This window comes from Taeniopygia guttata, chromosome 2, assembly GCF_048771995.1.
Source record: "Taeniopygia guttata chromosome 2, bTaeGut7.mat, whole genome shotgun sequence".
Classification (NCBI taxonomy): Eukaryota; Metazoa; Chordata; class Aves; order Passeriformes; family Estrildidae; genus Taeniopygia; species Taeniopygia guttata.
In genome coordinates, this window is record NC_133026.1 from 12,518,669 (window position 1) to 12,542,763 (window position 24,095).

The following is a 24,095-nucleotide window of genomic DNA, read 5'->3' on the forward strand; positions in this document are numbered from 1 at the left end:
CTTTTATTTGCTTTAGAAAACAAATTCAGAAAGTAATTGTCCTATCCTTCATCTAAAACCACTTGTAAGCATGGTACCTACACAGAAATGTAGTTGTCTGGAGCTAGATCCACAGCAAGATGTAAGCAAGAAGTGCTTTTTAAAGCGTTTTACAGCATGCATTTCTTTCTTCAAACACCACTTGAATTTACATTGGTATGAAATAATAAATAATCTCTGGCCGGCAAAATGAGGGGAGAGGGAGAGAATGGTAGCCTGAAGAGGCAGAAAGTATGCAATTACATAACCTAAGGGTAAGTTATCAGCAAGATTAAATGTTCAGATCCTTGTACCAATGAGCATTTAATCTGGTATATGGTGTGGAAAAAATCCAACAACAGACACTTCAAGAGTAGAAGAGCATGAATTAATTCATACTCTACAGATTAAATTGCTAGTCTAGGACATCTGAAACTCAGACTCAAATTGCTATTTTGAGGTTGGTGAAATGAGGTTTGGAAGTGCAGGACAATTTTGAAATTCCTCCTTAGAGATTTCTGTTCCTTCTATCAACAATTAAACACCCTGAAGTGTGAAGGGGCAGGCAGGTGGGTTTTTTGTTGTCTGTAAGAAAGATCAACTTGCTCAAGTTCCCAATGGAAGCAAAAGTTCATAACTGATGGCCCTAAACAAAGAATGGTGCTACCATTGATCTTCACCTTCCCTTCAGAGCTCCCCTTCCTCTGTGAAGAAAAAGAGCTGGGGAATTCAAAGCTGTTACACCAATGACAGTTTGGAAAGACTCCTGCGACATTTGAAAGAGGCTTCCTTCACTGGAGACAGTCCTTTAATTCAATTTCGCCTCTGGATTCTGAAGGACAGATTGTTCAGTCTCTGAATTTAGACTTTTTCAAAACTGTACTGGGCAGTAACTTCTCATAATCTTACTATATTGTAAGTACACAGTGTTCTTGAAAAGCAAACTTCTGTTCTAGTGTCTTTGTACTTTGAAAACATTGGCTTATGTTACCATGGGATATTTTAAAGGCATTACTAGGAGCACAAAAAGCTATACATTCTTTTTTGGGTTAGTTAATCTGTAATCTATATATTCCTGATTTTAAAATTTTGTCCTGGAGGAAAAAATGTTTGCCTTTGCAAGAAATAATCCCCTTATGAATTATTGACTAACCTTACTGCATGAAAGCAAGAGTCTCAAGGTTTTTATGGGGGTATTACTCAGAAATTAGGACCTTTGCCAAAGGCTGGGATAAACTAAAGAATGCAACTATAAATCTCCAGGGTCAAGTACAGGGAGTGTTTTATTTTGAACATGATTCGGACAATCTCTCAGTGTGTTTCTTTGTTCTTCAGCTCCTTAAACCCAGGTTATCAGTAATTCAAAATATGTGCCTAATGTGTACTTACACCCCGTCTATTCCAAAGGTGTAACATAGTAGATTTTCTTTGCTGTTTGAACCGTTGATACCCTAAAGCAAACAATAAAAGTTCACATTCTTGCTCTTGCATAGAACAACTGTTAGGTGTTAAATTACCCTCAGGCATTTTTGCCTTAGCAATACAATTAATAGTCCATTTTTTGTCCCTCTAGGAAAAAATGTTCTTTACTCTTGAGAAATATAGGCAGAGATGTTGCCAGTATTCCTCCCCTCACTTGAATATGCATTTTGATAATACACAAAGTCAAGTCAGAGTGTAGAAAAAAGACCAATTGCAAATTTATTAATTCCTTACTTTCAGAAGAGGCAGGTAGGAGGTGTAGATCTGGCAGTCTCTCGATTCCCCACAGGACAAGTGACACACCTGGACTTCATAATAAGTTGCTAGCAGACACAGCCTCAGCCTCCCAAAAGGGGAAATCAGTTGATTTTATCATGCTGCATGTGTATACTACTGGGAACTCTTATACCACCAAATGATACACATGGAATCACAGAATCAGAGAATATTCTGCATTGGAAGGAGCCCGCAAGGATCAGTGAGTCCAACTTTTAATGAATGGCCTATATGGAGTTCAAACTCATGACCTATATGCTAATAACTATGTGTTATTAGCACCTTGCTCTAATCACATGAAACTGGTTCCTATAGAGTGCTTGTACAAAACTGCACAAAATAGAAATAATCAGATCTCTTTTATGCTCAAGACTTCATACAACATCAAAATATTTAATTTAAATAATATTTATATTAGGGTAATAATAAAAGCAATAAATAATGGCGAGAGAGGAAAGTGTCCACATTTTTGCAAGTAAAACTGATGGAATTTAATCTTTGCTTACATGTGTGCTAAGGTACAGACAGAATTTGATCTACTGCATATTTCATTAAGGTGTTGACAGCTAAACATCTGAGATACAACTGCTGAGATTATATATGAAACACGCCAACAGAGACTAAATAACAGACTACTCAATCTTTTCCTCTGTTTTCAGTCCCTTTGTCTCTCTCTTTCTCATTTTAACTGCATACAGTATAAAAACTGGCTCACAAATGTTCCTGCACAGAGAAGAGTTGAGGTTCTGGTTGCTCTGTGAAATTGTGGCAGCCATTATTCATACAGAACTCTGTAGTAAAGAGAAAGTTCTGAATCATACACTTGAACACAAACAAACACAAATAAATCTTTCCATGTGCCTTTATTTTTCAAAGGCCTTTATTTGACCTAATGACTTCTTTCTAGTCTTCAAAAGATCCCATATAGGAAACAACAACCTATAGAGTGAAACACAATCTCTGGAGAAAAAGTGAGCAGCTGCACTCACCAAAACTACAAACTTGCAAGAATTGTTTAACTTCTTGAAAACAACTGGTTAGTCTAATAATCATTCTTTAGAAAGTTTTAATGAACATAAATAATTGTTTTCCTTTAAATAGTTCTCTAAACCTATATTTTTCCATTTTAGCACATCATCCTACAGTTAGTATAACTGTAGTTATACAGTTAGTATAAAAAAGGGAATTAGACCTTGTTCATATATTTTACAAATCAGGACTAGTGTGCTTGTGATTAATTAATAGGAAAAGGGATGCATTTGCAACCAAATATTTCTACAATGAATAATTTATCGAAGTTTACTTTTAGCATATTGGTAAAGCAGGCTTCATTTCACATATTGCACAGTAAAATCTCTCTAAAGAAATTCATGAGACTAAAAAATTGCCAACATAAAAATCAATTCCTCATTTCCATTTAAAAGTTGAGTTAGAACTATATACAGTATATTTAGGATATACTTATAATATATGTGATTGTCTAGGAAGGATATAGGTTCTATTATTCCCAGACAGAAAAAAATTGTTAATTTCCCTAGAAGCAAGTTCTTTGTGTTAATTTATTCCTTCACATATTTCTCATTCCCATGAAAACACTTCTTTGTGAAAATGGAGAAAAATATACAGTAAATTAAACTTGGAGCAGTGATTTAAAGCAGCAGATATCCTGTAAAAGGGGGGGAAAGATAAGTTATCTTAATTTATGAGCCTTGCAGTTGTGAGTCATGTCCTGTTATGGTTATTATATTTATGAGGTCTAAATGACTGCTGAAATAAATAACAGAGCTATGAAAATCCAAAATGTATAGTGAGAATTCTACAAAAAAAAAAACAAAAACAAAAACAAAAACAAAAGTTCAAAACCGTACCAAGATCAAATAAAAATATTTAATTTCATTTAGTTAAGTCAGAAATTTTGCATAGCAAAATTGATGTATACAAAAAAGTAATACTGATTTCACAAGAAACCTTAACTTTAGTGGTTAGAATTTAGAGTTATTATTCTCTAAATTTCAAATAATTGGTGGTAATGTGTCCTCTCTGGAGATAATAGGAACCAGGGTGCTGATTAGAAGAGAGGCAGGAGGACTGATGACACTGTTCAGGGATGCGACACTGTCACAAAAAGAGGCAGGAGAAGGGAAATGTTTATGCATCTGGCTGTTTATATAGAACAGAATATCAGTCAATGATGAAAAAATGTACCATGTTTCAAAGCCAAACTCTTTACTATATGTTAGTCATAGAAACAATAGTAGAAAATTATTTTCCATCTGAAATTAGAAAAGATCTTGTTACTCTAATGGCCTAATGTGAATTGACAGTGCAGTGTATCCATAGGGAACCAAAGCACTATGCTCTAAGCGAAGTAATGACAGCAGAATTCCATTTATACTGACACAAATGCCAGTTCATAGGTTTCAATAAACATCAGGAAATTTTTAAGACTTCTGTAAGGGTTTTAACTAGTGCAGATGTAGATTTTCACAGAGTCTTCTCCTCTTTTTCTCTCCTTTTTTCCCTCTAATAAAAATACTGATAACATTGCTATATCACATGTTTCATTACCTGAAAAGACAGAAAATAGATTGCTCTGATCTGAATTTGCTCCTGATATAGACTGCTAGAGCTTTGACACAACTGTGTCTCTACCATACTTGCCCAGCCACTTCCACAGTTCAGTGGCAGAATCTTTGAAGAGAATCACAGCCACTAGTTTGGTTTCTCACAGCATTTGAAGATTGGCTGATTGGTTGTGTAGTCTTTATTTTATTGCATGGTCCTCTTATTCTTTTTGTGTCAATTGCACTATATTTTTGTAGGATGAAGGCTTCAGGTTTCCACTAAAGGGTAAACAAACAAGCTTTTACATGGCTGCACAGTAAACAGAACCTGCAAGTGCTGTGATGGTGTATGAATTCAACAATTCAAAATATGAAGGAGACAAGAAAACAAAAGGCATTTTTACCTAAGCTCATTATTTATTTCAAAGAAAACAAGATTAAAGAATCACACCAAACAAAGGCAATTTCCAAGCCATATATTTAAAAGATAGAGGTCCTTTTGTATTTAAAATTCTTCCAATAGGTGTGATGAGGGCATCAGCTGGTAGCCCTGGGCTGACTACCAATACCATCCAGGGATTTATTTTGCAAAGTGTGGAGTGTTGTAATTGTAATGACCCCAACACCAGCTGCAAGTTTAAGGAAGAAGGCTGATTCCTCTCTATCTCCCTCCCTCATTTTTTTGGCCTAGTGTTGCAATCAAGTAATCAAAGTTTAACTTTCATACAGAGTTCCTATTATCTGCAACATTTGTGTCACAGCACTCTGCACTGTCAAACACAAAAGATAAGAAACTTTAAAATGATTCTTACTAAACAAACATTTTGTGGTGGTGTTCATAATGCAGGGAAGGTTATAATCTTATAGCAAGTACAATACTGTGGTAAGATTGGAGCAAAGTACAAGGTGCACTCCAGAAGTGAAAATTTGGGAATTTCTTTTGTTCTGTATTTAGACATTTACACCCCAGCTTCTATTGGGAAGGCAGAATTTGACACCTCACAACATGGATAACCTTTATGTTGTTGTGGGTATTTTGGATACCAAAATTGCCAGAACCAATCTCTTTGATGCATAAGTTGGGAAAGAGATATTGACTACTGGGGAACTTGTTAATCAGTTTGTTGTTTTTTTTTCCTGGAAGAAACCTATTGCAATCTCTTTTGCAATGCACCATTCCTTACTAACTATCATTTTTTCCCAGTCTCACACATGACCTAAGAGGACTTTTGTCCATAGTTAAGTGTTACACCCAAGAAAAATGCAAATCTGAATGATGCAACAGAGTGATCTTACAGGTCAAAGACTAACTTCCTTACAGTAGAGTTCTATGCTACCTGAAAACCTCTAAAAATACTTTTCTAAATGTGTTTCAAGAAGATATTCACAGCCTCACCCTCTCAGATGCAAAATCCTAATAATATAGAAGCATTCTGAGGCTTTTTGTTGCAAAGAAATAGATGCAATTTGATATTCTCATAGAGAGGAAACTCAACAGGCCCTTGGACTCAGCTCAACATGTAAATTAATGATTTTTTTTTGTGGATTCACTGTAGTCATACTGCTTAACATCATCTGGCCTTGCTAATACAGTTGTCCTTTTGTTTGTATGCACTGAGGTGTCCAGCATGAGAATTTCAGTGTTCTTAAACTTCATTTTTAAAATTATGCCTTTAAGGTTTTCGGGTTTGTTTTTTGGATTTGTTTAGTGTTTTTTTTCCCAGCTAGGAAAAGTTCCATTTCACTGATAGCAATTTTTTTTGTTTATTTCAAAAGGGAGTAATTTCTGAAGCATACAAAAATAAAATTCATAAAGAAGAACATATTTTTCCAATTTCACACATCTTAAAAACAGCTGAAAAGATTTTTCTTTCTCTTCTAACCTTCTATACAGAATATGTTTGAGCTCAACAAGGTAAGGAAACTTAGCTGCAAAGGGCACATTTTCATAAAATTATGAACAAATGAAAATGGAAGGATAGGGAAAAATGTTATATGCATGTTTGAATGACTATTGATGCCATAAATGCCATTATACTTCCACTAGATATGATTTCAAACATTAGCTACTGGCCTGCTGGGTTAAATATTTATTTTCTAGGAGTCCCATCTGTTTCAAGCTACCAGCCAAAAGAACTAAATAATAAAATGTACAATATACACAGTTACAAGGTACAGAACAATATTTTTCAGGATGTTTGCACTTCTGTTAACAAGAATAGATAAACAGACCCACCACTGGCCAATAACCTTTTTGCTGGTGGAAATTTTATCCAATAATAATTTTCTATCTGTTTTGCCGTGTTAAAGAGTGCTATAAAAACTATCTTTCCTACTGCCAATTTTCAAATGCCCTTGTGGATTTTAACACTCCCTTTCTTATTGTGACTAAGGTGATGCGGTAAATACTAAATGATAATGTTGGGAGGGGTGAGGGAGGAGGAAGTGAAACTATAGCTTGAAAACCAAAGATATATTCCTCTTTCCTCTGTAATGAAATAACATTTACTTAAATCACATAAACAGAGCAGAACTGCCTTAATAAAAAGAATTTACATTGAATCCAATAATCTCTTATATAAGAAAAAATGCTGTGTTCACTTTTCTTTTTTTTTTTTAGTTTTGAGTTTTGATATTGCCTAGATCATGAGGTCCAGCAAACTATATGAATCTATAAATACCACAATATTTCAGCTGTTTCAGAGAACCACTTTTCTGCAATTATGCATGTAAATCTTAATCCAGTGACTCTCTGAGATTAAGCTATGGCTGTTACCTGTATGCAGAACAACTGGGAGGCTGCATGCCTGCAGTTTTTATCCTTATATTCTTGACAGTCTGGAAAATGTTACTCAAATCAAAGAGGAAAGCAGCGGTGCAAGGGGAAATTAATTTGCATTTACACATACAGACTCTTTCTACACTGCTACAAGTCCAAGATATTACAAAAAAAAAAAACCCAAAAAACACCACAAAATCCTCATGAAACAGAATCTCTGAATAGACAGACTGCTTAGAGTTTAGAAATTGTGAGTAAAATGTAATTTTTATTATTGTCTATGAAGACAATGTCTTTTCAGAATACATAACCTCAATGTACCACAGGAAAGAAATAATCACTATCATTATAGTGATGCCAAAAGGAAATATTATATTTCATGTATGTTTTTTTTAAAGAAAAATAATTTTTTTATTTAATATTTTCCTGCTTTATCAACATCCTCTAAAGAACTCTGCTTTAGTAATTTTGAGTCATAGTCACAAACAGAGCTGTCTTTGGCACTTTGGCAGTGACATTGTGTCTAGGTTTCCTTAGTGATGCGCCAAACAGATTAAATTTTCCTCCTCCTGCACAGAGCACATCCTTCTGATGGCATTCCTGTTGTGTGGGAGGGCAGCCACGCTGCACTCACACACTCACAGGTGTGGCCTCCTGGGCTTTCTCCTGACGGGTTTTCAGCAGCTCAACATTTGTAGCCTCAAGGCCACTCTGCAGCCTTCTAGTAAGCAGGCAGGGCATCACAGCTCAGGCTTTGTTTGTTCCTCCTACTGATGTGCTGGATTGGATCTTATCCTGTGAAGCTGAGAAATTCTCTTTGGAAAGAAACTGGGGGAAGGGGGAAAGGAATACATAAAGAAAGAAAAGGTACAGGTCAAGGAAAAGGAAAAGGAAAAGGAAAAGGAAAAGGAAAAGGAAAAGGAAAAGGAAAAGGAAAAGGAAAAGGAAAAGGAAAAGGAAAAGGAAAAGGAAAAGGAAAAGGAAAAGGAAAAGGAAAAGGAAAAGGAAAAGGAAAAGGAAAAGGAAAGAATTTAAGAAAGGAACCAATTCTGGTATTTTCTAAAACTCTCATGAAGAAAAGCCCTGCTCCATTCATAACTACTGTTCTACAAATAATTTTAACTACATGCCTATGAAGCAGCACAGAAATTTTGAGTCCCAGGAATAAAGCTTTGCTTGAAACCAATTATTTGATGATGAAATGCCATAGAATGAGTTGCAATCTAATCTCTTCTCAGACATTTAACAGCGTACATGAATGGCAGAGAGTAATACATTTAAATAATCTTATTTCTTTGAAAAATGTTTCCACATCAAGCACTTTATCATAACAGCTGTAGCTGCTGCTTCTGCCAATAGGACATTTGTCTGACTGCATAGATCAGCACAGGCCATTTCCTGCAGGAATATTTTATGCTATAATTAAATCAGGAAGAAAAACACCTGGAACACTGCTGAAGATATAGAGACAGGGTTATTTTGAACCAGATTTTACTCCATAGTGTACTTCCTGGTAGCTTAGTAACAGAGATTTCTCGTGTATTGCAATACAGCACAGGAACTGGAATGGCCTCATGCAGGGAAAATGCCCCCAGGATCTATGCTTGGGAGTAGCCTTGGTGCTAAACTGGTACTGCAAGAGGGAAGATGAGCTCATTGCTTCTGCATGAAAAGCAATATTCCAGATATAAGTGAAAAGAGAATCTGATTCCCTCAAAGCATCTTAACATATTCTCTTCCTGGAGAAGACAAAGAGAAGTTCACTGTAGAACAGCACTATTTCTATTTCCAACTTGACAGTAATGTCCCAACAAAGCACGGAAAGAGAGAAACTAAAGGATTTCCCTATATTTGATTGTGATTTTACTCTCTCTACCAATAAATCCTCCTCGGTTCATAAAGATTCTTCTAAAGAGCAATTTGATTTTCCTTTGAAAAGCACTGGAGTGCATCCAATGTCATTAGCTCTTTAAATATGTCCATAGACTATTACAGGCTTGAAGCTTTGTGCAAAGTCCCTTGTCACTCCTGGCCTTACTTCTCCTTTGTAGGAATCCAAATGTGTATTTCCAGTAGCACACAGGGACTGAAGGGCTTTAACATTCTCTATTTGAGTGGCAAAGCTACTGGTGATGCTCCAGGATATAGTTAAATTGCATTATTGTATTTTAATAAATTTTTCCAAAGAAGGTAAATCTTGATGCAATAGCTTGGAACTACATAACTAATCAAAATTATTCATATTAAATAATTTGTGTCATATTCTCATTGGACTCTTTTTTTGGTGTATTACTTTAGCTAGACCTCCTTCTTTTATTTTTGCTTAATATTAAGATCTGATTATTAAAATTATTAGAGAGATGCCTCTGCGTAAATTAAGGTGCAAAAGAGAGCATATGCCAAAATCAACTGTAAATTTAGAGAGGGTAAGTCAGAAAAAAATTTTAAAAGTGGGGGAGAGGGAAAGAGAGTGAGAGAGGGAGAGAAGTAGGAAAATATCACTACTCCATGGATTCTCACATCCTATTGGTCTTCTTCTGTTCTTCTCAGTGGTGAGGGTGCCATGAAACATAGAATTCTATAGATTAATAGAGGCTCAGGCTGGCTGGGCTTGGAGATTTGTACCATCTTTGCACGACTCTGGATCAGTTGCTGTGCTTGGATCATGTGCAGTCCTTTGGTGGAAGGCCTCAGCAATGGGTCTGTGGGCTTTGGGGGCCTTTGATGGGTCATGAGCTCTGCTGTGACAGCTCCCTCTAATGTCACCATAGCTGAGCCAATTATGCCCCATCAGACCATCCCTGGGGGAACTGAGGGGGAGTTTTACAGCTGAGCTTGTGTAAGGGAGAACAATTACTGTAATAAAAGGCACTCTCTCATCCTGCCGGATTTGCCTCTTATCAGCCTCAAAGTCCAGTTGTAGCTTCCCCCTCTGTTTTATGCAAATCACCACCACACCCCCAAAACCTCATCTCCTCCCTCTAAATGGAAGAAAATCTGGCCTCAGCAAAACAACCTGGCACCTACAGGATTTTTTTGAGTCATTAACAGTGCAGTCTATCATACCTGACTGCTGAATACTTCAAGGAATATCTGAGGCTTTCTAACCTTAGCATAGAAATTTTCCCTTCCCTCTACACCTTGAACTGCATGTCTTCTCTCTCCGCTCCTGTTTTACTCCTTAGGCTCTCCAGTTTTCCAGTAAAGATAATTATTCTCCTACATCTTCACCTTTTATAACTTGGGTAATGTCAGCTTTCTTTCTGTGCTGAATAAAGCAAGCCCTGCAAGTCCATCTTTTAATGCCTGTCTGTATCCATTCCCCTATGCATCTGCTAGGTATCACTCAAGAGGCTTTTGCATATTCTGTCCTCCAGTGCTTCCTTTCTCTAGATGCTCCATTAGGAAATGATTGCTCTGATCTTACAAACACATTGATCGTTCATGACCACCCTATTTGACTGTGTCTTTGTAGAAATGGTGCTACTTTTTAAGATCTACAAAAGGAAATCTGGGTAACTGGGTCTAGTGCCAAAACTATAATCCACATGCCGTGGGAAATGATGTGCCTACCCTGAGTGAGATAAGTTTAAACCACAGACTGTTAGAGGAAATTCAGGCAGCATGTGTATTTAACATTAGACACTTTTGTAGAAAAGCCTGCCAATCATATTGATTTGTGTCAAATTAAGTGAAATGGGATTTTTTTTTTTTTTTAAATCCGTGTGGACAGCTTGGAGGCAGGAAATTAAACAAACCTTTTTCAGTAATTATCTTGGCTGAAAGTAAATTGTGGTCTTAATAATCAGAGAAGGACAATCATGTTATAAAAAGCTATCCCCCAGGTAAGAAATGCTTGCCAAAATTAAACTCTCATAAAAACAGAAATAAGAGAGGCAACTTAACGTGCATGATCTGGATTTTACAAACAATACTCTAAAATTAAGGGATAATTCCACACATTCATTGGATTCCAATGAAGTTTTGCATCACCTGGCACTGTTGACTGATTATTTTTAGAGTTGCCTTGTGAAGTAGGGAAATACACCAACTTTAAAGAAATATATGTCTTATTTTTTTTAGGTTTCACAAGTCTATCAAAGTCTCACTTCAGCACTAAGTTCTTTAAACATCATTTCTGACCTAAAAAACAAACAAACAAACAACCCCCCCAAAACAGACAAAAAAACTCTGCTATGAAATATTGTTTTAAATGAGGGTAAAATGAGCAGTAACATTGCACATATTTTGCAGAAAATTACCAATTACTTAAATCAAGGGGATACATCTGGACATCTGCATGACAGAGCTTTTGGGACTCAAAGTTGCTCACCCTGTGAAGGTGAACACAAAGACAATTCAACTTTAAAGTACATTACCATCAGAAGTACTGCTGGGAAATATTATGGATATCTGCCTTTCTCCTCTCCCTTTTCTGTACTATGCAGTTCAGATTTGGGCTGCTACATGACTGATGGCTAGTTTTGATACCCAGAGAAGAGAGCAGTACATCATTTGTAAATGTTCTGAGGGCTGGCAAAATCCCCACTTGCAGTGATTGGAGAGCACTGCAAGGAATCTTTTCCTATCCAACTTACTGCATGTAGAACAGCAACACTTTTCACAGCCCCTCTTGCTAAGGTGATAGAAAAGGAAAGCTAAATCCCAGCTAATCAAGTATTTTCCCATAAGAAAAAGTAATAAACTTTTCCATACATCACACCTTTCCATGAAAGAACAGAAGTGGCAGAACTTTGCACACACTCTTGATTAATAGAGGTAACCTGCACCCAACTTTACTTGAAAGCAAGTCACAGGAGATGAAAGAGCCCAACAAGTTCCTGACAAAAATAATAATTTACTGAAGGTGAAAAGCTAAGGCATCAAGAGATGTCTCAATATTTGCTGCCAAGAAAGATTTTTCTGAGCTTTACACATTTACATGGAGATGATGACACTGTAAGCTCATTTTATAGTAAATTTGGTTGTAAGGCATGATTATTCTAATGTGGTTTAGGCATTTGCTTTAGGATAAATAAATAGTGTCTGAGACACAACTCATTCTCCTGACCTGATGTTCAGTGACAGCAAGGAGAGCTGAGGGTGACTATATTGGACATGTGTACATCTCGTGGGATGAGTCCCATCTTGGCTTGCTGCTGAAGTCAACATATAAATATAAAGTATAATGAGGAGATATTCGTCCTTCTTCTGCTGCACATGAGCTCACTGCCTATGGCCACACACTGCACACTAAAAGTGGAAGCCAAGAACAGCCTTGAATCCAAAATCATGTGTGGTGCATGGCATTTTATAATTTTCACAGTTGAAATCCTTTGTCTTTCAGCCATTATGAACAGGTATGAGGGTTTCCCTGGTTGCCTCCTCAACCCCCAGTATATTCAGGGGAAAAAAGTCACAATTCCAGACAGACTTTTCCAAATGTTCCCTTCTTAGAGGACAGACTGCTATCTCAGTCCCTGCCATCAGCACTTGTCACCATTTTTTATTAGAAGGACACTGAGATACCTTGACTTTGTAAATATTGCATAAAGAGAATTTTTTTTTTTAGAAATGAATTTTGCTGCTGGTTTTTGCACATCACGTGAAGTATAAATTATCGGTCTTTTTGTATGTATCTACACCCGTGAAAGACTACTTCCCATGTTGCATTATTGAGGATTTTGTCAGATATAATTTCTACAACAGGATTTTCTTGTTTAATTTCAAGAACATAGTACACCTACTCTATTTACAATTAACCTTTTTGAAGTTCTGCTTAGATGGATATAATTAAAGGCACTTTGGTGACATTGGTTGGTTATTGCTTTGTATATGCTTAATTTGAAAATGTTACTGAAATATCCAACTGTTTTGTCTGTAGTATCTGAGAGTTTGTTTAACTTCAGGCTAACTCTTCTAGAGTTATGTCTTAGAATTCCATTTCTTTCCCCTTTAAAAAATACATACATGTGTATATATATGCATTTAACACCAAATATGTATTTTAATGTATTTTTTCTTATTTTTCACACAGAAGGTGTCATGTTGTTAGAGGTTCACCAACACTGTAGATTGAAGCCTTCATAATTTGCTATTTAGTCTGCCTTCATGTTAATACAGAGCATACAATGTGTTTCTTTTCAACAAATTTCTATATTGTGCATTTTCTATTAATTTAATAATGTTGTTATGGCACAGTGATCTTTAATGCATGCATTTTATTTTCTTAAAGTTGATTTTGACCTGATTCTCTCTGCAAAGTGATCGTATTGCCACTGTAGCATCTCTGTGAATCTCTGCTGAGAGAGGATAAGAAAACATATTTCTCTGTGTTGTGGCCTTTTCTGAAATCTGTAAAACTCACTGGTCAAGAACCTTTCTTCTGATGATAGGATACATATTATCTTTTAAGGATAATCATGCCACAAGGTAATGATATTTGCTAATGATACACTAGTACAACTTACCTGGTTAGATGTCTGGCTCTACTAATATACTGACTGTAATGGTTATTGTGGGGTTTTTTTGTTTGTGTTATTGTTGTTTTGCTTTATTTGTTTTTGAGGTTTTATGTTGGGGTTTTTTTTCATTTTATATTTCTTTTATAAATGGCATTTAGTTCTCCTTGTGCTCAGTACTACTTGACATGAAATAATGTCAATAGACAGATAATCTAAAAATTGTGTAAGCTGTTTTAGAAGATATTTGTCAAATCTGAAGGCAGTTTGCCTCTGTCCTGAGCATGTCTATGCCTCTATGCCTCTATGTTAGATGTCTATGCCTCTTGTTTTAAACAGACAGGTCACAGAAAGCATTTACCTCTTCAGTGTAAGACCAGTTGGAGTCATCCAGCATTTCTTATTGCTCCAGGACAACTTCCCAACTGTCGGCTGCAGAAATACTCCAAGTTCTCCTGAACCCCATCCCAGTGCCTTAATCTGACCAAAGATAGCTGTCCCTTCTGCTGACGTGCAGTCTGGCTAATGTGGAGGAAAAATCTTCCTATCACTATTCCCAGTACCAAATACCAAGTACAGCAGAGAGGAGACTTTGACCCTGATATCACCTTCTCTTTTAATCAAGTCCCTAACATGTTTTCTTCATAACTTTGAAAATAAGTCCTAACAAATAGAAAGCTTGTTTTAAAATTCTAGATATGAATATATTTTATTTAAATCCTTTACTGTGTCTTCCTTAAGGGTTTACTTATGGTCTCTCTTTCATGTACATCATAGGTAGCTTGCTTGTACTGATTACAGTTTGTATTTCAGTTTACATCCTTTAATCTTGAACCTCCTCCAGTGCTGCGCTAACACTTTAAAAATAATAAGTTCAGGTCTATGCAAATGACTCCTAGCCCAGCTAACATTGAGAAAGACTAAAGTGCTCAACTGCAACAGTTTCAGCCCTAAGCCATCTGCGGGCTTATTTTTAGGATTTGAAATTTTAAACTCAGTACTTTGTTAATAAAAAAAACCAAAAAAACAAACAAACAAAAAAAACCAACCAAAAACAAAAACAAAAAAACACCCTTCAATGCTCCTCAATATTACCAGGTCTTGCACTTTAACCATAAAAATAGAAGCAGTGCAATGAAGTCAAAATTTTGTGTTGACTTCCACAGGGCATAGCACTTGATTTGTAGTGTTGTCATTTTTCTTCAGCCCCAGATTTTGGCAGTATGAAACTGTAAATGAAACTCAGCTTTTATTTTTTTAATGTCAGTTTTTACAGACACAATTCTTGCAATGAAATCCAAATGCCCAAAACAAATAAAAACAAACAAACAAGACAACAAAAAACCTTATCAAAACCAAAAAAATCCCCACTCTTCAAACAAAAACCAGAATGCATTTCAAGGGGATTAAAGTTGCATTAAATTTCATCAGACACATATTTGGAGCCTAGCAGAAAACACAGGAATACTTTTAGTTTTCAAATCTGTATTTTGAAATATGTTTTTAATCTTACATTTGATTTTATTCTTATTATTTTGAAGTAGACATTTCATTTTATTGATGTGCTTAAGATATTTACTATATCTCCCCAGCCTCTTCTTATCTAAGCAATTTTGATTTTTATTGCCTTCTTACATTTTTATTGATTTCCCTGTTCCTCTTTTCATAATTTTTTTTCAGTTTATGGTTGATTCTTTGTTCACATGACATAGGTTTATGGAGTAAAAAAGATGAGAGGTGATAACAGGGCTTTTCAGTGGTCACCTCATCTAAGCCTCTTTGCTATCTGCACAAATAGATCACTCACAACATATTGACTGAAGTGTTTAAGCTTCAGGAGTTTTATCTTGCACCACTGGTATCAATGGCAGTTTGCAACTGACACAGTAGATGGTGAATGAGAGTTTGTATTGCTACTGTGTTGTACCAATTTAAACTAGGCTTCAATTCCTTTTCTATTTCTTATAGTCATAATCTGCTTGATTGTTTTTCTCTAATGATTTCAATATATTTTTTACACCTTCATCACAGAATTAAATTTTTTGTGCAATATTTTTTCAAAGAAAGGCAAGAACCCAGTTTACAATAATCTGCATTCATCTATTTTTGGAATTTCCACAAATAATTTTTAGGACATCATTAAGCTTTTTTACTACATTTTCTAAGTTTTGAGATACCTGTATTAGAATTCCTGTGGGAACCTGTTTGATATGCATGTTCAGTGTGAGCAGCTGTGTATGGACCCCTGAGGATAAGATCTGAGATAAGCTTTCAAGTACTTGATCATTCTTTGGCTTCCACTTCTTATATTCCTACCTAACTGAAATGTCTGTTTCCTAAAAAGGGTGCCAGTCACTTTAAACAACATTACAGAAAAACAAACATCACTGGAGTACCTGAAGAAATTTAGTGTTTATATTATACACAAGAAATCCAACAAGCAGACACTGTATGCCTAGAAGTCTTAATATATCTAGATAATCTATATCCTTGAGCTATACCAGCATTTCAAGGGCCAAATTGAAAAAAAAAAAGAGAGGGAGAAAGAACTTAAATTTTTCTCTGCCAGTCCTTGTACCTTTCTTCCCTACAAAATACCATCACCTAAACAATCTATTAATGGGATTTAATTGCAAAAATTCCATTGACATTTGCCAAAATAGAAGAGTTTTTTTTCTCCTTTATTTCTAATACCCACTGACAAGATATGCTTATAATATTCACAGAAATTAATGTTTAATAGGACAGGAAAACGTGCATAGACAAAATCTGTAGTAAAAATATACACAAGTAGATGGAATTTACGTTCCATTTTTAAATACATGGAGGAAAACTTGTGTTTACAATCAAGAAGCATTATGCTTTGATGCACTTCATCAGTTGGTATTGTAATCATGGCATAAAGTTTTCCAAGTTGAAGAGGAGACTAATGTTGTTGTGTGTCGTCCCATCCATGTGGGTGCATCTTTTAACCTTCTTATGACTTTCTGAAAAGACACCACTGATCTGGAGAACAATCATTCCTACAGCATGCATGTTTCCTAACACCAGTGCATCTCTCTCCTCCCTTTGGTAAGGATATTGGTTTTATCTCTTCGTCCTCCAAGCGAACAATGGGGAAAATTATTAATCTCGGTCTCAGCTGAAGGTTCTTTAATAAATTAAATATTTGCTGTCTTTTAGAAACACTAGGTTCTCATTCATTGAATTCTGGCTCTTCATATGCCTGAAACATTATCTATTGTAACCACTCGTGTAATTGTCTTTTGGTTCTCCTTTTGCCTTTATTATCTATTTTAACTTCTTTTGTCTTTTTTTCAGTGTTTTTAGTCTTTCAGCAAATGTGATGTTTTATAGGTCATCTTTTCTGCTGCTTGATAGTCTTGATCAATTTTTTGATGAATCATTGTTTTATTATGAAATATATTTGTCTTACAAGCATGTACTCAATTTTTTCAATCAGGGTATGCAGAAGCCATTTTCTTTGGAATGCAAAACTCCGAGAGAGGAGGAAATAAGGACTTTAAAAATTGATGTAACTTAATATATAGGAATCACACTAATTTTATTACTGGATTAAAAAGCATATTTCCAAAAATGTCAAAATATAAAAATGATGACATATAAATAAACTTTATAAATTATCTTGACATATGCTAGGAGGAAGCAAATATATTCAAGTACCCAGTAACATAGATGCACCAAATCCTGTATTCTGGGAGTTTGCTGAAGTCTGAGAGCTGGGTTTGCCCTGTCACAAGGTCTTACAAGGTCACAGGAAAGCCCATAAGTTTCTGTGGTTCAGGTATGACTTTTGTTGCTGGGGTTCTTCTGCTTCTATCTTCTGATGTCAACAGATGTGACTACAAATGGGACCTTTTTGTCAGAAGAGGGATTTTAAAACATAAATCTAGAATCAATCACCTATGCAAGTGCAGGCTTGAATAATTCTTGGTTATTTTGAAGTTTCTTCTTGAAAATACTGCAGAAAAATACAACAATGATATGAGTTTTCTATTGGCCTGCACGTAGATGGTTTACAATGGTAAGTGCATATACACTTAATGAAATGGGAATCTTGCTATGAAGCCTATAATGTGCCTCTGAAATAAGTACAGCAATATTTTAGAAACTTTTGAAGGAGATTATAAAGGACAATAAACAAAGGGATATATTTTACAATGTTATGCAGTCATAGAGATAAGTCTTCTTTACTACTTGGTAGCTCAATGTCATTGTTGTAAGGCTCAAAGAAGAACTGAAGGAACTCTGAAAATTGCATGTTGTATATTTTAACTACTGTCACTCTTTCCTAAGATCCTGTCAGCAAATCTGTTTTCCAAAATTAAACACAACCAGATGAATATTAGTTTAACAATCCTGTCCAGTTGACTTGGAGGTACTAGGATTGTTTGTGCAGTAAACTGAGAAAGAAATGTTTTGATAGCTCTGAACAGTCAAACGGGTATTTAATAAATATCTGATGTCTGTTTAATTCAAGAGTATAAAAAATTAGTTTTTTGCAAGACATATGTGTTTATGCCCCTACGTTAATTTAATTCTTAAGTGGGCTATTCTTTAAAACGAAGGTTTAGAACTCTGATTCTGATCCACTTGCTTCATTGGTATTATTTATAAACTAAAAAAAAAAAAAGTCAATGTGATATAAGACAGGCAACTAACATGAATAAAAAGTGACAACATGTAAAAAATATATTTGAAAGGTTTAAAACATAACAAAATTTTTTTTCTGAAGTCCTTATATTTGAGCACCTTCTCATGAGTTTATTCTTCCATTTCCTCCTGTTTCCTTGCCATACATACTACCACAAGACAAGCAAAGACAAATCAAAATATATATGTGAACGGAAACTAATAACGTTACTTCAATATATCTTCATTCTCACAAAAAAAGAGATATTAGCTTGCAGTAGCCATTAAAGTTAATAGTTTTTAGGGCTTTTGGTATAGCAATAATTATTTTTTGCTACCATTTGGCTTTATTAGTTTATTTTATTATTAGTTTTATTAGATGTGTGCAAGGATACAGATCCCTTCTGCTTTGGGCCTTTTGCATTCAATGTAAGGGAAGAGGTCAAGACAAAATGAAAAAATGTGCTGATCTGAATAACTCTTGCAGCTGGTCATATCTTTTACAAAAAAGCACAGGAGAGATTTCTATATTTAGAGGCTCAGAATAACTTTTTCCTGTCCTTCCTTCAGCAACTTTCTTTTCCTGGGCCTTTATTTTTCTTTTAATTGAAAAACAGCAGACTCCCCTCTATTTGCCATATATGGACCTAAAATATGACATTTTTGTCTGGTTTTTATTTGATTAATAAAATCATGCAGTTGTCCTGATTGTGATATTACTTTGCATTCATACTTGTTTTGCTGAATACACTTGATGAATAAGTTTCAGTTCATCATCTATTGAGAGCTCAGATAACAGTTGAGGACTGGAAAAATAAAACCAGCAGAGGCTCCCAGAGCTGCTTGTGGAGATCTGTTAACATTTGCAATTGTATTAATGGTTTCCTACTTTTCCTGTTATATTGGTGGCTTGTTGGATGTCTCATTCATTAGAACACTCCCTGCTTAACATTTTTTGTTGGTTGTCCACCAAATTACAGTACTAGGAGAACTCAGCCTTGAACAGAAAGGCACAGTTAGTTTTAAAATCAAAAAAGAAGATTAAATGTAATCACAAAGCTTTTCCATTACTGTCAGCAAGTTATAATGCTGGATGTATTATGATTATTGTTAATCGTTTCTCCTAATTTTTTTTATGTTTTCCCTATTTGATATAGTTGGTCTGAAATAGTTTACTATATTTTTTAATTCTGGACAAAAATTGAGCAAAGAACTTGTATTGTTTCATTGTTCCACTTCTGCTTCATTCCCCCGCACATTATTTGATTTTTTTTTTTTTTAATCGCTATTATATCATTACTTCAGAGGAAAATAACTGGAGGATATGTTCTCCTTTTAATCTTCCTTTGCCATGTAATAAGAGGTTGGTTAGAGACTGGGCAAGGAAGAACAAAGAAGACATTGTAACAGCAGGAAAGTCTTATTCAAATTCCTAAATGAACAGAGAGAATTGGGCCAAGATTTTGCTAACATTTTCCATCACTTTTTATTGACCTCAGCTTTGAATCAGAAAACACCACCTGGACACACTGTCTGCAGCATATCCCAAAATAAACATTGCCAGTTACCACATGCTCAGGGGATTACCTTACCTTTGTAAGAGAAAACAAAAGCAATAGCAAGTGCAGAAGAATTTATGTGGTGCTGTAAATCTTCCATTCCCAAAGTCTGGAATCCTCACTATGATGTTACAGCCATGGTTACTGATTATCCATTGTTTTGTAGCTAGGGCAATTGTCAGCCTCCAGCCAGAGTTGCATTGCTTTTGTCTGATTCTTATTTACGTAGACATTTTCTAGACTATTAAATATAGTCATATAGTCTTGTAGCCAAAGTCTACAGCAGGCAGAGGTACACAGCTCCAGAAAAAAGAAGGTAATTTCTTTAGGAGTTCACTAATATTAGGAAGGATATTTAGGATATTAGGAAGAAGATTTTTACAGAAAGGGCGATAAAGTTCTGGAAATGCCTGCCCAGGGAGGTGGTGGAGTCTCCAACCCTGGATGTGCTTGAAGAAATCCTGAATATGGCACTCAGTGCCCTGGTTTAGTTGAGGTGTTAGGGCATGGGCTGGACTCAATGGTCTTTAAGGTCTCTTCCAACCTATTCATTCAGTGACTTCTGTAATATAACATTAAAATTCAATGTGAGATGATTCCTAGTCAATGATTTTCTTACAGGACTTGGCCAACAGAAATAGAATTTTGGGGGCATTCAGAGACCCTTATTCAGAATATATAGTCAAATAAAGGCCAAACCATTCCTAAATTGAGCAGCAAGGAGATACAGAGGTAAATATGCCTGAAAATAAGCAAAATTCTGCTTTATTCTTGGCCAGATCACTCAGATTTCCTCCTTGATTTTTTTAATGGTATCTTAAAAATAGTCTTAGAGAAGTCTATGCAATTAGAAATACACTGAATTAACTGCCAACCTTTTGTATAACAGCCCTCTGATTAGGGAGTCCAAGTTAGAGAGAAAAAATTGGAAGTATGAGTAAAATAGGAAACCTGAGCTTTTCTCCAGATTATATAGGAAGGAAATTACATCTTCTGAGCGAGGTATTATAAAACATGGTTCAAGATGGCCTTTTCTCAGTTTTTCGGGTTATGTAATTTTCATAGCAAAGTCAAGAATACAAAAATACCAGTATTTTAGAGACTTTCAGCACAAGATATATTCAGGAGTATTTACTGGTGTTGGAGTATTGAATTCAGGAGTATTTTCTGATGTTGTTCAGGCACAGCCTGGGGACCAGAAGTCTCATCAAATCACAACAGAGATTCAGTCCAGAACATCTTGATAAACCTTGGAATCGGGCCAACAGAAACTGCAGCAGGTTCAAAAATAAAAGTATAGTGTTCTGCACATATGGAAGAGCAATCCCATAGAATAGTAAATGCTAGGAAGTGACTCTGGGAAGAGACAGACTGAGAAACAACCTTGTGGAAAAGGTCTACTTCACAGTCTTTATGAAGGATAATCTTACTTGTCTCATCTGCTTGCAACGGAGTTTTACATTAAACAAATATTGCTTTAGCTTCTCATCCAGACTGGGCAAGACTCTTTACAGAATATCCTTGTTCTGTTGCCTGTGTTTTAATGCTTTGTACCTCATAGGCATGTCTTTATGCTTAAGTATCTCTTGCCACTAAGTGGAATGCCTCCAGTAAAGGTCAGTGAGAAAAAATCCTCCCAAATCCATATCTTTTTATCTGGGTCTTGGAATCTTCTACTCTGAGCTTGTGAGACAGAGATTTAAATCTGTAAGTGCACAGAGAAAATGCATAGACTCAGTACACTTATGCATCTGCAGGTGAATGCCTCTTGTTTTCTCCCACTGGTTATATTTCATTTGGCATGAGGTAAATTTTATTCAGAGAGCAAGAATGACCCTTTCAGCCTAACAATTTCCATTTGTGATATGAAAAGCTGTGGTTCTTTTTTCTGCTCTCAAAAATCATTCCAGGAAAAAGTGAACATCTTTAGAAGGAGAACCTGAGAGCACACTTAAAAATGTGCTAAGGCAGAGCAAAGACACAGTTCTGGGAGAAAGGGGAGATATAAAATCCATCAGTCAGAAAAAGCACTGCATCTTTACTCTCCTTTACCTTAATTTATTCTTTCCATTCTTGTCTGCTGCATCGGAGAATGACACCACCCACTGCTTCTGGCCCATTTGCAAATATAACCTAAACGTGCAGAAACTTTTTCTGAAATTCAAAAGTGTAGTTGACATTTTTCCAGTCAACTCTAACTGCATTTCACTAACAAATGTCACAGCATGCTGCTTGAACAGCCTTGTTTCATGAAGGAAACAAGCAGAGCCATCATGCTTAGGAACCTCAGGAGCAGGGATGCAAAAGGAAAGCAATTTCTGTGTCTCCGTGAAACCATATGATAAAAACTGCCGACGTCATTGAACACAAAACTCTGAGTGTGCCAACACTGAGATTGATAAGGAACAGGATTCAGCAACCCAGTTAATATCCTAAAGTAACAGAGAAGGGGTTAAAAGGGCTCCAGTACAAGTATCTCTCATTTACCCATACTGGTTATCTCTGGATCAGAGATGATGTCTTGAGAAAGACCATTGGGTTCCTCTGTTATATCTCTCTATATATTTGTGTTCATCTCCTGAGTATGGACTCTGTTTGCAGAGAGTATCAGTCATTAGAGTCTCACAGTACATTATTCTAAATGTTTCTAAAGAAGAAAAACATACTTCTGTTATAATGCTTTACCAATACACCCAGGGATTTCAAAGTAGTATTTTATCAAATCACACACAGTTTTGTTTTCTTAGATAACTCACAGAATGAAGGCTACAGTCTTTTTTTTGTCCTTTTTTTTTATTTTTCTTTTATTTTTCTTAATTTATTTTCTTTATTTATTTTTTCTTTTCCCTTTTTTCCTTTTTCTTTTTCTTCCTTTTTTTTTTATTCTTTTTCTTTTTCTGTGTAATATGTTGCTAGCAATATATTTAACTGACTTTGAAGGAATCTGTAATAGCAAATATTATGCTTTATTATGGTTTCTTCTAACATTTCACCTATGAAAATAAACTGCATAAAATGGAGTTCACATTAAAGATATCAGGGTCAAAGACCACTAGAACAGGCATTGTAGATCCATTACAATACAGTACCCATAGGCAGTGATTATTTATTGGAATATATTATGAGTCATGGCAATTCATAACATTACGGTCGCTGGAAAATTCCATTTTCCACTCTGAGCCAACATTAGGTTTACAGTACATACATTTTGATCAACTGAGACACAAATGCATCCTAGCAGTTACAGGAGAGTTGTTTCCTTTCTTTCCTAAAATTGAGAGATACGTATTATTTCCAGGAAAATAAATAAGGTCATGTGGAATGAAGCATTTACAATTCTTGGCAGGACACTTAAAATGAATAAGTCTGTACATGAAAGCTTGTTTGACTGTCTATTTAGTTTCATTTTAAAGATTTCAGTCTTATCATTCATGATTTATGCACAACATGTACTGCCACTTGCTGGTCTGTTCTATAAATACCTTCATAATTTGAATTAAGATAATCTGTTATCTGTGCTCGGTAGATGTATTACAGTTTTGTACTCACTTAAAGTTTCCCCAAACCATAAAGCCTTTTTTCATTTTAGATTTAGCTAAAAATATTCACCCATTAAAATAGCAATCATCATTAAAATTAGTTCCCTGATTCTACTGATTAATTTTAAAGCAACAAGCAAGGTTTCTGAAAATTTACAATTAAATATATTTTTAGACAAAACCTGACAATTTTCAAGAGTCTAGAGAAGCACTTACCTGGCATAAAATCTGCAGGACACAGTTAGAGGGAAGAGGAAATAATTTAAAATAAATACATATATTAATATAAATATGTCATAAGAATATTGCCAGAGGCAACAGAGCAGTATCGCTAAAATGTTTTAAATTAGTATATTTAAGACCTTTCCAATTCTCTCCAGACAAATATGGATCCTTCTATAAAGGGGGCAGGTTGTTTCTTTATGAATATATAGTTTCTGATTAAACTAATTTAAAACTTTTCATCTTCTATCACCTCTGCAGTTTCAGTGAGACAAACATGAGTAGTTGGTTTAGGAGATGCAAGGTAAGGGTTTATAGTCACATTCTGGTAAATAGGCGTTTTTAGTCACATGAGGAATTTGAATCTTATGTTCACTTTTAGCTGCTGCTAAAGGGAGGGAATAACCTGTTCTCATGTCTGTGAGAGAGAATAAAAAGTGGTGGAGCCAAGGTGCAGTAAGAACTATAGCTTATGTCTATTAGGAAATGCTAAATCACTGGCACAGACTGCTCAGAGAATTTGTGGAAATGCCATCACTGGA

At 35.4% G+C, this 24,095-nt stretch overlaps 1 long non-coding RNA gene across 1 annotated transcript in view; it reads left to right on the plus strand.

Moving 5' to 3' along the window:
• Positions 1-24,095, plus strand: part of LOC115493633 (uncharacterized) — a 71,448-nt gene that overhangs the window by 41,919 nt on the left and 5,434 nt on the right. The window lies entirely within an intron of this gene.